The sequence below is a fragment of the Nomia melanderi genome, chromosome 14, assembly GCF_051020985.1.
Source record: "Nomia melanderi isolate GNS246 chromosome 14, iyNomMela1, whole genome shotgun sequence".
In the NCBI taxonomy this organism is placed as follows: Eukaryota; Metazoa; Arthropoda; class Insecta; order Hymenoptera; family Halictidae; genus Nomia; species Nomia melanderi.
Genome location: NC_135012.1, coordinates 8580021 through 8594132, shown reverse-complemented (window position 1 = coordinate 8594132; position 14112 = coordinate 8580021). Strand labels below are relative to the sequence as shown.

General features: G+C 36.3%; 1 pseudogene across 6 annotated transcripts; it reads left to right on the top strand.

Annotated features, from left to right (window-relative positions):
* Positions 1 to 2037: 2037 nt before the first annotated feature.
* Positions 2038 to 14053, top strand: LOC116433763 (ATP-binding cassette sub-family G member 1 pseudogene; annotated as a pseudogene). 6 transcript variants are annotated; one of them, XR_013000050.1, is made up of 4 exons: positions 2038 to 2375; positions 2844 to 3103; positions 8648 to 8816; positions 11094 to 14053. The product of XR_013000050.1 is annotated as an ATP-binding cassette sub-family G member 1 pseudogene, transcript variant X3 (transcript). The 6 variants fall into 6 exon arrangements; XR_013000051.1 differs by having other exon boundaries at positions 2039 to 2375; positions 2953 to 3103; XR_013000052.1 differs by lacking the exon at positions 2844 to 3103 and having other exon boundaries at positions 2038 to 2281.
* The last annotated feature ends 59 nt before the right edge of the window (positions 14054 to 14112 follow it).

The following is a 14112-nucleotide window of genomic DNA, read 5'->3' as shown; positions in this document are numbered from 1 at the left end:
CCCAACACGAAGAAACAATACAGCAGTTCCATTTGGAAATGTTATTCTCAAAATGTAATTCACAAATCGCAGGGGAGAGTGAAAAACCAATGGAGTATACAAGAACATGTCAATATGAATTTAACGAAAGCAATAAAACTTTCCAGCAACTCGAACGAGAAAATCATTCCAAACTATAGTGAAACGCTCGAAAGAAAGGAAAATTACAATTCCTGTGTAAAATCGTGCAAATTGTTTACAATCTATATAAAAATTCGACACATTAGTAAATAGACTACAAATCTTTATGTAAATTCAAACTTTCAAGACCATAATTAGAAAAATATAATTACGATGGAAAACAGTTTTCCCAAAATACTGTAGAAAACGGTTTATATATATTTTCATATTGCGTGCATTCGTTTTTAAGTTTCTTATAAATATATGAGACTACATTGGGCAGTGATAATAACTTTACGCCATTTAATGCATCTTGACACCAACAATCTGCAAAAGCGAGAAAAAAAGCTGGAGAAACGCAAAAAAAACCGATGTGTACCAGCCGGTTAATTGATACCGATTTTGCATTACTATTTATGCAAAATAGTTGCATTACATTATTTGAGTGGCTCAGCATAACAATAGTCTAATTTTTAATTCTGAGCAGTCGCGAGAAAGAAACTTTAGTGAAATGTTCGTGAGTTAATTAAATATTTATTAGTATTTAATCAATCCAAGAACATCTCACGAAAGCTTCTTTTTCTCGAGAACTCAGAAATAGAACTTGCACCACTATTATTTTAAATCACTTGTTTATTATTTATCGTATTATTATCATTTTATATTATAGTATTTCCATTTATATTTACATTTCAATAAATCGAAATTAGATCAGTGCACTTCTTTCGTATTTTAATCATGCATGCGTGATTTCTGTTAGCGCCAAAACAAAAATGCAGTAAGACCTCCTGCAATGGCGTCTTAATTAACGCTTATTCAATTACGCTACTACGTTAACGATAAAAGTAACATAAACCTGATGTAACTCGCTCGTGCAGAATAACCAGTTAAACTCGTGCTGCATTACAGACGTCAAAATGCGCAGAAACGTCATCCAGACTCGTTCTATAATTCATCATTTTAATTGTGCAGAAGATTGCGTAACATCTTTTCTTTCATAGTATATACAAAATGCATTATTAAACAGGGAATTATTCAAGTATTATACAAATTGAACAAAAGACGATTGACATTAATCGCATAAAATGGCAGATCATGAAGATCATTAAATATTGATAACAATAAAAATTTTCCTATCCCAATTCAAATTTCCAATTAAATCCTCAGCAATACGATTCTAGGAACTTCCAAATCTTGGGCGTCACGAGTATGTTAAATTACCATGAACGTATTAATTTGCCTAAAATTAAAAAACCAGTAGTAAACTTCATCTGTACGTAAAATTAATACAACCAATGTTTTTAATAGTATGTATACGAAACGCGTCACTTCGAGGCATATTGAATTTTATAAATATTATTCTGTCAATGTCGTTTTACCAAAATCTAAACAAACGAATATCAATTTTTCTAGGAGCAATAGAATAAACTGTACAATAAATAATGTCTTACTTGTCAAATCGATTAACTTTACTTTCCGAATTTCTTAATTAACCTCATATTCAAAATAAATTTCCTTATTGTTCCGTGCGATCCCACGAAATAACAAAAATTCTATTACCTACGCAAAACTTGCGGTAATAATAAAAATTACCTTGGAGTTACACTGTTTTATGCATATTACATAGTCTTTACATTACAGCTACATCTGTAAGAAGAGTAAGAGTCATTCAAACGTTCGTAAGCCTGGTGTTAAAAAAGAAGATGAAATTAATTCCGTGAAGAGTGCAACTGGAGAGCAACCTTTGAACTCGTCCGGAAGCTTTTATTCAATTAACAGTCGAGGAAATTAGTTTGGCGGAGGCGGAAAAAAAAAGGAGTGGAAAAGGGCCGGCGGCCTTGGGGACTGAGAAAAACGCGAATTGCTCGAATCGATGTCGACGATCGCAGTAACGGCGAGAGAAGCGTGTTAGAAGGGCGAGACGCGAGCTACGCGAGTGAACGAGCGATCGGCTGAGCAAGCAAACGAGCGGGGCGCATCGAGTGTGATTTCTTCGCGAGCTTGCATCGCGAATGATTCGCATTCTGTTCCGCGCGGTGTCTCCGAGCTGCCGCGAATCCTCCTCGGATCGGGTTCAGTGATAAACTCTTGCCACGAGGTATTCATAGTGCTTCGATCCTCGGTGAGTGCTCGACAAATCGGTCGATTCGATCGGAACAGGAAGAATTACATAGAACGGGTACCTTAAATTCCAGTGGAACAGATTTTGGTCACAGGTACGGTGAAACCTCGATCGTCCATTGTTTCAGTTCACTGAATAACGCCCGAGATAAATGGAGGCTCGTGAGAAAATTTTTTAAATTGTATTCTTAAAATTGAATTGTGAATGTAAGAAAAGAATAATCCGAGAATTTGTCGAGTTCGTGGTTGATACGTTGACTGCTACAAAAATGAAAGTTTTATGTAATGCTTATGAACTAGTGGCAGGGATGAGCGAGGGCAATTGTGTGTGGTATCTTAATTTTTACGGTATTACTACTTACGTGTTGTTATTATTATCTTAGTAATATTAATTATTTTGTTTTTGCTTTCTCGATTTTTACCCGGTTGTACTACATTCATATCGGTTATTATTATTATTATTGTTATTATTATTATTGATTGCGTATTATTATCAACTTATTTACGTTAATAAACGTTTGTATTCAATATCAGTCGTCTTAGGTATTATAATTGTTTTCAAGCAATTCAGGTAGTCCACGTGTTAACCTACACTTCGAATGATCTATATTGCCGAAGACAGTGGCTCGGTTAATCGAGGTTTTACTGTTTGTCGATTATTCGTACACACAGTATGTCCTATCGGATACAACGTTCGTGGTGAACATTAAACGATTATCTGTGCATTTGACGGGCGGAGGACCGAGAAGGCTGATTTTCGAGTGTTCGAAATTTGGGAACGTACGAATGACATGAAAGCTTTGAATCGAGATGTTGACGTTTGGTATGCACTGTAAGAAGTACTCTGTTAATTTTCTTGCGTGTCGCAGATCCCACGACATCTGGTTTAATCGGGTGTTGGGAATGTGTGGTAGGTTATTGTCGATCGAGTTCGTTGTAATACTATCTTCGTAATGGCATTTGAGCAAAGATTACGATTTTCCTGGGAAGGAAAGTGCGTTTGGAGAATTTTAATTGTCGCGTGTATAGTAGAGAGAAGCGTAACAATGGTCGTGAAAGGAACAGTAGCAGAATCTTGTGACAGTAGTAGAATTATTATCACCAATTATGGTGAACGTACAATTTTTGCATATAGATAATCATTTTCGAGTTGCAGTTAACCCTTTGCACGCGCGTGGCAGCTTTTAATCGCCACTTGGTTAGGCGCAAAAGAATATGCAGTTCTATATTTAATGTTAAACTTTGCATAATGTATCAATATATGGAATATTGGAATTAAATAGTTTGGTTCCTTAATTTACGTGTGGTTTGTCGTTAAGTTGACTCTTACAAAATATCACCTGTCGAAAAATGTTGGATATTCTTAGTGGAAATCAGAATGTTATAGTAATAACGAGGTTAATAAGAATATTATAGTAAGTAGTTGAGTTTGACGTAGGTTACTTGTGATTTAATTCGAAGTCGAGAAGTTTAAGAAGCACTAATTCAGTGATTTTGTTTAGAGGAAGACTTGAGCTGTACGAACGTTTGCAGTTTACTGTGGTTGGGAAATTTAATGTAATATTTAATGCACAGCATTTGTTATTCATGCAAGCAAACGACGAAGTATATTTAATGTAGCTAATGACTATTAAGTGAATATTACCATTAGATAACAAATATCCTGATTAATAGGCTGAATAAAAGAAAAATATTAATCAATCACTAGTAATACGTAAATATTGTATGTCTCGTTAAGTGCGATTTAATATTTGAAATACAATTTTTTGTATAGTGAGAATATAAATCATACACTGTTTCAACCAACTGCCATTCGAGTTACACGATGACGGATTATTACGTAATCATAAATTATCATAGATGATTAATGTCCTAGACCAAACAAAAATTCATATGATGCAGTAGGAAACATCGAAATAAATATGGACGACGAATTAAATATGGGGTTCATTAAAATTTAAGAATCTTTCATGTGCAGGAAATTTTTAAAAACCGTAACACGCTATGAATGCATACGATGAATAAGATAGTACGTAAAGTCATTGGTGTCAGTTCTTTCAATTCAAATTAGTTTCACTCTACTGTTTACTAAATTCACTTTATATTTTAAACTTCTATCAGCCATCGCAGTTTTCCCAGTGTGTCTATCTACAAAGAATTGAAAAATCTTTCCCACGCCTATAGTCCCCTTTTATATTCTCACTGGAATCTATTAAATTCCATTTACGTGATGCTGACTTAACAATTCATTTAGCACGTCAAAAATTAAACGAATCGTTAGAACGACCAACCAAGTTTCCCTTTTTCATTTTACAGATCCAATTTATTACCGTTCAATTATATCACATTTGAACTTTCAATTTCTTAAACAAGAAAATGAGAGTGTGGATGAAAATTTACTTTCGCATCTTTAATATTCAATACTAAAATTTGCATTTTGAGCTTTCAGTGTTTTCCTTCATTTGTTTGCTAAACAAATCATTCAGAGCCTCACGACCTCTCGACCTCGTCTCGATAAACTTGTGAAAAGCCTCATTTAACGTAATTTTAATCGTTTCAACGCATAAAAGAAAAATAGGATAAGACATTCATAATTATATAAGAAACTTTAACAAGCGCCTACTTTGCTTTGATAACACATTTTTTAATATTGTAAATTATTTATTGATCTCGGTTGTAACTTCATTAATCGCATTACGTTACATTTGGCATTATAAAGTTCTGACAGTAAATTCAGACAGAAGCCCAATGCCAGATTAGAACGAGAAGTTAAGATCATTTTTTTACAACGAGACGGACGCTTGCTTTCATTGTCATACGAAACAGTAGTTATCAATATGTTTTTATGACATAATAATTGTGTGTCATTGAATTTTGATGTCAACACTAACGAAACACTGAAAGTCTGAATTTTTTTAGCGAGACAAATGTAAACTTCCTTTTATGTGCAAATACGTAAGGAATAATTAAATATTAACGTCAGCAAGCAGAATTTGCAATCACTGTTGGCCTTAATATCTATTTTAATTTTCAATCGATGTTGTTACGAAGCTTTCCAATTATAACAACCGACATTTTATACACATTATTACTTAAAATGATAGCATACGTTTAAAAGCTGTCAGAGAAAGAGACAAATTTTTCTTTCTGAAGTTCTACAATATAATATCCAATAAAATGTTGTAATAGTAAAGACTGTTTACCAAATAATCGAAATATTATAAATTCTCATTCAATAACTACAAATATTTTAAACTACAAATCCTTCTTAAATGAATGCTCATTTAATACTAACAACTGAGAAATTCAAAATATATTTTCTTTGATAAACATATGGTATATGAAATTTGATTTAATTACAAAATACTATATTCAATGAAGGTTGAAATATTAAAAAAAAATGAAAATCATCAGTTTGAGAAAGAAACAAAAATTATCTCATCCCTGATAATTTTTTACTCACGCCACTAAGATTCCCAGTATGCAAATTGAATTGAAAAAGACCTCATTAAAAATTTCCTAGGTAAATGACACTAACCATGCGTGTCTTCTCATCATCCATCGCGATCAAATAGCCCACTCACCGAATAACGTATGCGTGTTTAGAGTACTTTTTCGTGCCGGAAGATGCGCGATGTGTTTAAACACGTATTATTCAGATTTTGTCATTACTAGGCATAGAAACAACCGTTAATGTCAATCTAGATTGAAAAACAATTTAAAAATCTGCTGCAACAACGAAACAGTTTCACTTTCAATTAATTTTAAGTATCTACTATTGTAGGAGTTTAAAACCTTAATTGTTGTTCACTTTGTGAAGAAGAGATTGTGAATAATATAATTATAATTATAAATAGTATAATTATACTTATAAATCATATAATTATAAATTGGAAAAAGGTCATGGTTAGTAATTATAAATAACATGAATATACATTGAAGGAAAAAATGGCAAATGATACTTCATAATGGAATCAATAGTCGCTTGTGAATTATCGTAAATCATTTTAACGATGCAGTCCGATAACGAAGGTTCAACCAGAGTTATATAATACCTGACTTTAGTTTTTTCGGGGAGACAGTCAAGGACAAAATGCTCATCAATTAGTGAAAGTCCTCGAGAACTCGCCGCTAGGTTTTTTAATACGTGAAAGACTACGTGAAAGACTACTCATAATCACGTATAAAATATTAGGAATTAAATTATGTAATCATAGATGCAATGTAGTTAAAGGTTAGGTTGATTTGTCTTTATATTTTTAATTATCAACTGTCTACAAGTCCCTAATTTTTGTTTTACCAATAGAATTCTATCAATTTCAAAGACTTTATTTATATTCTTCTTCGTCCGATCTTCTTCCATGTTGTAGTAAATCTTACATTATTAATTATTATTCCGAAATACAAATATAATTATTAGATTAGAGTAGATTTGGGCTATCCAATTATTAGATAAACGTTTTCTACAGAACGAAGGTTAGTCTATATCTCAACAGAAGATGTAAACATAATCAGAGGTACGAATCTTCACGTCGACAAACAAATTCTACGCGCGTCGTTCCCAGCGAATTATCGTGGAATTCTCTATCATTACCAAACATCTCGCGTTCCACGTGCACCAGGATGAGGATAATAAACTCTCGATTTTATTCGTCCTCAAAAATGTTCCGAGACCGGAAACGGTCTATCCTGAACAAAGTCCGATTTACATCAGTCCCATCCTCAACGTGATCATATCTTTCGGTAATTCAGTTCGCCAAGGTCCGTCTCATTGAGAAACATGAAAATACCATATGATAATTTATACTGTGCCTTATTTGCTCTCGGAACTCTTTTTTCACGAACCATGAACAGGGGTCTCGATTTTATCGTGCCCTTTCTAATCGCGTGTCTAATCGCCGCTTAATCCATTCAGTGGAAATGACGAGTTTCATCCGCAAAAGGTCTCTGTACGGAATTCAATTTTATTAAGTATTCTGCAAGTCTACCATATCGGAACTAAAATTATTCCTTTATGTTTCAGTTTTCCTTGTAACAGATGAACGCGATAATAGTAACCCTTTGCACTATAAATATCTCTCATTTTCCAATGAAATATAGATGACATTTATATAGAACTATATACAATTAAGTATTACATAAAACTTAAAGGTGAACATCAAGCTTTGAGATTCTGCTTCATCAATCTAAATGATAATTAAAACTTCCTAGTCATGCATAACAAACTGTCGTTTTTTTTCACAATCAAACACTCAAGTTTATTGAGTGAAACAATGAAATGAATGAGTAATTAGTGAAACATTGTTACAATTGTATATAATAATATTGTCAGAGAAAATGAATGCTGTCCCCGAGTCTTCAGATCGATAGTTAAGGGTTAATACGCGAACGAATATCGTTTCCCCTCCATCGCCGTTGTTTTAACGTCTCGTTACCGTCCTCCAGAACGGCCTCATCATCGCGATCGGGCTACAGATAGCGATTACCTGCTCGCGTGTGGTTAACGACCAACTTGCCGTGTCATTTGCATATACAGCTCTATCTTCTATTACTTCCTCACCTCTCACGCTTGTCCGTGATCTTCACATTGAACACATTTGAAAAATACACGCGTGACCGAGACACGAGGAGATTGCGTTACATGCCTTGCATGGCAATGGCGGCGCGGATAGGTTATGAACTTATCTTTCGTTGATCGATTTTTTGGAAAACCACTTTTTTTATAATTCAGATGATTTTTCACACTTTCAGAGTGAGACTACGTGTATGCGGTGTAACGAACAAGATTTATTTTTCTCTTTCTCCGATTAAATTTATGTTATCTGTAAAATTTACTTGAAAATTACGCAAACATTGTTTGGAATTGATTAATCTCATAATGAGATATAAAACTATTTTTGTAAATATTAAAGGGTTAACGGACTTGAATTTTTTTCCATAGTCTTTTGTCTTCGTCGAGGAAAGTTTTAGTACTAGGACTACCGAGTAATCCAATCGACTAGTTTCTTATGGAAATTGTGAAAGTACATTCATTCAGATCTAGGATTATTTGTATTTCAACTTGTACATTACCAAATTTCTTTTGGCAATTGTTAGGAAAGAAATTTGCATCTCTTCGATAATAGTCAAATTTTTCATATTAATGGCGCTGATTACAGAAATATTTAAAACATCGTTTAAAAATATTTCAAGAACATTTAAAATATTTGCATAGATAAGGAATTTTGCGTGCCTTTTTCCGAACTTATGTTTGACCAATTTAAATGATAAGATAGCGAAGATAGCGAAAGATATGAATTTTGAAAGAAAAATGTTTGGGTTAGTTCATATTTTGCTATCATCTAATACTGACGCATACACTGTCAAGGGCTCACAGTTTGGAGGAGAACTCATTATAGTGGTATCGACGAGGAAGATCAAAATTGCTACTACGTAATCCACGACATTTTCTCCCAAAGCATTGCAAGTCATTTCCGTAGCCTCGATGGAGCATGTTTTCAATTGACATGGAAATATGATGCAGTGCGTGATATACGGTACGTGAAACGACATCGCAGTAAATACTGTTTTATTTGGTTATGTAAACGGAGACATCTATTTATTTCTTAGTTTCTCGTTTTAAGATTTAGAACAAACGAATATAATAGAACCGTTGAACCGTTCGTTACCATAGTTGTCCGATGCCAATCTCGATACCGATTAACTTCGAAGCAAGAAAAATGGAGTGGGTGTGCGATAACCTTGGGAATTGCATTCCCGCTGCGATAGAAATGTCCTATTAGCAATTTCATCGTTGATTCAAGGTCCACGATTTGAGATCACGTTTGCGTCACAGATTGCGCGAGAAATTATGACGCTCTAATGAAACAGCGGGAAAATGGAAATAGCTCTCGGAATCGATAATAAATATTACTATTTAATAATTATATTGCGCGCCGTGAATCTAAGCGATTAAAATCACCGATCAGCGCAAGAACAAATTAATTGCAAAGCAAAGATCAGACGATATAATTGATATTTGCCGAACAAAAAGTGCAGGGTTCCTGTTATATAACAAACGTGAAAACCGGAAATAGCGAAACAAAAAACTGCGATACTGCAACAGTGTTACGGAATGAAAACAATTAAAAAAACCTTACGATAAATGTTTCGTTTAACGATACATACTCAACAGATTAATTTACTGCCGCAATATTGACTTTTGTTGCAAATTATCATCTCAGGCAAGGTGAGTCACGAGAAGCAGAATAACTGAATATCTTTGTTAGATTTATTTTAAATAGTATCGCGTGCCTTTTTCTCTTGTATATTGTTGCGGACATTTAAACGAGTTGAACCATGATGTAATGCGATGCGATCTTGAAATGACCTTTAACCCCGAAAAACGGAATAAATAAAATTCAACATGTAAGGTTCATCTATTTTATTTCTGTTACGCTAAATGTCCGAAATTATTCCCTTGAGCTGCGATACATTTATTTAACCGTAAAGTAACAGAATGTACTGCTTTATAATTAATTTAATCACCGCTTCTCTTAAACATTAGCGACTTTCTCCATAAATGAAAATTACATCAATCTTATCGTTCTTCGATTAACGTATTCTGAAACGTTTATCGATAATCTGATAGATCAAATATCTTAGAAAGATTTGAAATCTGACAGCAAAAAGTTCTTCAGAGTAATTACTAATTGATAAATACTACTGTGTACAAATGCGTAGGTGAAGATGTTTTACAAGTGTCTTTCTGTCGATATCGAATCTGTTACTACATTGTGCACTGCGATGGATTTGAATGTATAGCAAGGGAATAATCTTGAATATTTAGCGTAAGAAAAATAAAGATAAGTGTTACATGTTGAATTTTATTGATTTCATCTTTCGGTGTAGAAGGCCATTTCAAGGATACATCGCGTTACATTGTTGAATTCGTTTAGATGTCAGTAACAATATACAAGGGAAAAAGCATAAAATATCGAAAAAATTGATATTACAATGGCGATGTGTCTAAGTCAATTTACAACTAGAAAACTTAATATTGTAGCTATTTCTATAGAATTAGAAAAATGTTTTCTTTTATAAAAAAGTCAAGGACATCTGGACATTTTTCAAAGTATTCTTGTTTTCTAACTTCACAGACTTGTAGCTAACGTCAAGACAAATCCAACAACCTATAACACCATGATCTTAAACCCTATAATAACGCTAAAATATTTTCGGCCATCTTCTCGGGTCAAATACTCCACTGTGCTTCGGTTCACTTGGTCATTAAACACATACATTTCCCTTTGTTTCTTCTTCCATTGCAAGAAGCTTCGTTTAACGTCCTCTTGTGACGCAAAGATATTTAAAACTATTTTAAGTAAAAGAAAAATCTTGTTCTATAACTGGTTAATTGAACGGATTTACGAATATGCCGGCAGATGAAGAAAAATGACCGCCTCAGGGAAAATAAATGATTTATAGTCGACCATTGATTTGGCTGCGTAACATAATGACCGTTCAATATACCCTATAAGTGAGACATATCCCAACGAATAAATAAAACGATACCAGGCGGCCTTCTGTTATAAATGCTCCCTCCGCAACAATCAATAAACTCGATACACTGATTATATAGCAACTGTTCTTTCGGTAATGTAATCGGCGCGTTAACTACCGTAGTTATTACCAATTACGTGTTGAGCACGTGTGCGAAAACACAGGAACATACCTGGCGTAATACACAACGCAGTTCTTATAATAAACAAGAACGATCGCATCAAACGATTGAATCAGATAAAGCGATTAAAAGATCCAAAATTTCCTTTCAGATGCACTGAAAAACCCGGCGAAAAGCATCAAGGAAGAAACCGCTCTCAAACGAACTGTAATCGAACAGAAACCCAAACGGCGAAGACCAAAGTGCTTACCAAGAAATCAGAAAAATATCTCAAACGAACCTAATATATCCTATTATTACGTCTGCATGGAAGTGTCTTTAAAATAGTTCGCGAAGCCGATAAACGCGGAAGAAAGAGTCGATTCGAATATTCACGTGACACTGATCGCGCATTAACTAATTAAACATCATCGAGAAGTTTCATAATCCGTTTGTAAGAAGGAGCTTCGGGAATCCCAAAGATGCAGCTGGGACAATGTCACACAATAGCGAGTCCATCGAACCAAAGAAGATGTAACGACGACTAACGAAAGACGCATAAAACGTGAAATCAGCCAAGGGTCTTCGGGAAACAGTGAGAACTCTTTACTGCCCAGAATCGTCGACACTCTGGTCGACGAGCGACCCCATTTACAATCGTTTCCGCGGTGATAGCAGTTGATAACGCTCGGATCACGTGGTCCGAGAAAAGAAGAGGGAAACTGTTGCCAATCTTCCCCGGGTCAGACGAGATCACTGGGTTAAGATGCATCAGAGGGTGGTGTTGGTCAACTTGCCGAAGTCTCACACGATCGACGTTGAGTTCTCGAACGTGACCTACCAGTCGCGGATAGGGTTCCGAGGGCCGATGAAGCAAATTCTGAAGGGGGTCAGCGGAAGCTTCAGGTCTGGAGAGCTGTCGGCGATCATGGGCCCATCGGGGGCCGGAAAATCTACTTTGTTGAACATACTAACAGGATTCGAATGCAAAAAATGGAAGGGGGACATCCAGTACATAAGCTCGGAAGGCACGCAAAACTGGAAGGCGTACAGGAAGCAGTCCTGCTACATTCAGCAGGACGATCAGCTGTTCCCACTGTTCACTGTGAACGAGGCGATGAGAATAGCGACGGAGCTAAAAATCGGTAGCAGCCTCAGCCAGAAGGCAAAGGAGATGGTGATAGACGACGTACTGGAGAGTCTAGATTTGACGAAGACAAAGGAGGTGAGGTGCGGCCAGCTGAGCGGAGGGCAGAAAAAGAGGCTCAGTATTGCTTTAGAGCTGGTGGACAACCCGCCAGTGATGTTCCTCGATGAACCAACCACTGGCTTGGACTCGTTGTCCTCTTACCAGTGCATATCGCTGCTGCAGAATCTAGCGAAAGGCGGCAGGACGATCATCTGCACGATCCACCAACCCAGTGCAGCGATCTACGAGATGTTTGATAACGTGTACCTATTGGCAGACGGCAGATGCATGTACGATGGAGCAACCAAGAACACCATCGCCTATTTCGCCAGCACTGACCTGCACTGTCCCAAGTACCACAATCCCGCTGACTTCATGATAGAGGTGGTTAGCTGCGAGTACGGCGACTACACCGATCAGTTGGCTAAACTCGCTAGCAACGGTCTGTCCTGGCGAAACAGTACGAAAAAAGTGGACGACGTCTTCAAAAGTGACAGTACGGACAAAGCGATGGTGTTGATACACCCGCCGTCGGAGATGGAGAGGTTTTTCGTGCTCGCCCACCGCATTGTGATTCAGCTGTTCAGAGACTGGACCGTGTCCTACCTGAAAGCGTTACTCCACTTCGCCGTTGGAATCCTTTTAGGCCTTTTGTATACGAATTCGGGGGTAGACGGTAGCAAGACCATCAGCAATGTCGGGTTCTTGTTAGTTGGCATCGTGTACCTGTGCTATACCAGCATGATGCCAGCGGTGCTCAGGTTTCCCTCTGAGTACCCGATACTGAAGAAAGAGAAGTTTAACAATTGGTACCAGTTGAGGACTTACTACGTAGCCACGATTATCTGTACCGTGCCACTCCAGGTGACATTCGCGTTAATTTATAGCACGGTTTCTTATTTCCTTAGTCAGCAGCCCATAGTAGCGTACAGGTTCTTCATGTTTTTCGCTGTGATGATCATGACCACGCTGATCGCGGAGAGTTTCGGACTTTTGGTCGGGACCCTGTTAAATGCCGTGAATGGAACATTTTGCGCCGCAGTCACCACATGCGCCATGTTGGTGCTGTCCGGTTTCTTTGCGCTGTACGATCACATGCCGATCCCTTTGTATTATATCAGTTATGTTAGTTATATCAAGTACTCGCTGCACGCACTTGTGCATTCAATCTACGGATTTGGCCGCGAGAAACTCGACTGCTCGAAAGAATACTGCCATTACAGGATGCCAGAGATGCTTATGAGTGACCTGTCGATGTTGGACGGGTCGTACTGGACCGACATCGGTGTGCTGTTTCTAAACTACCTCATCTTCAGGTTCGCGGCGTACTACATGCTTAAGAAGAGGCTCTCGACAGCTTGAACGGATAACGTGCTTATCGAAGCGTTGTTGTGAGCTTTTTATTTCTCTTTAGAGGCTTTGTTAATTGTTTTCGGTTCGGTGTTTGTTCCGTGAGAAAGAGCGGCTAGCGTTTCTTCGCGGCTATATGGTGTCCCCTTTTCTTATCTTACGTGGAATGAACTAATCAAAATGCAACGATTGGGTTATGAATCTAGTGTAAATAGTTGGTCATTTTTTGCTATGCCATATTTATTTTTAAGGAAATTGTTTGTGTTGACATGTTATATGACTTACACGGCTGTAGAAAAATGAAGCACTGATCATCTGTGATCCACAAATAAAATTAGCTGTAATTCGTACATGTGAATAATGATTGTTCGTAAGTTTATAACCCGACTTTATTAAATAATTTAATAAAGTATATTTAAATAATTTCATATTACATTTTACCACAATGAATGCTATGTTCTATTAAAACTCAAAGCAAAATCAAAAGTTTTTCATCGGAAAACAATGAACCATTGACTGGTGTGTTCAACACTGAAATAATTGTAATTCGTTATTGTTTGATTTCTCACTTGAAATAGACTCAGTTTCATTGATCTCATGAGGAATGTTTGCGTGAATGTCCTTTTCCGACTAAAATCCTTGTACCGTTGAC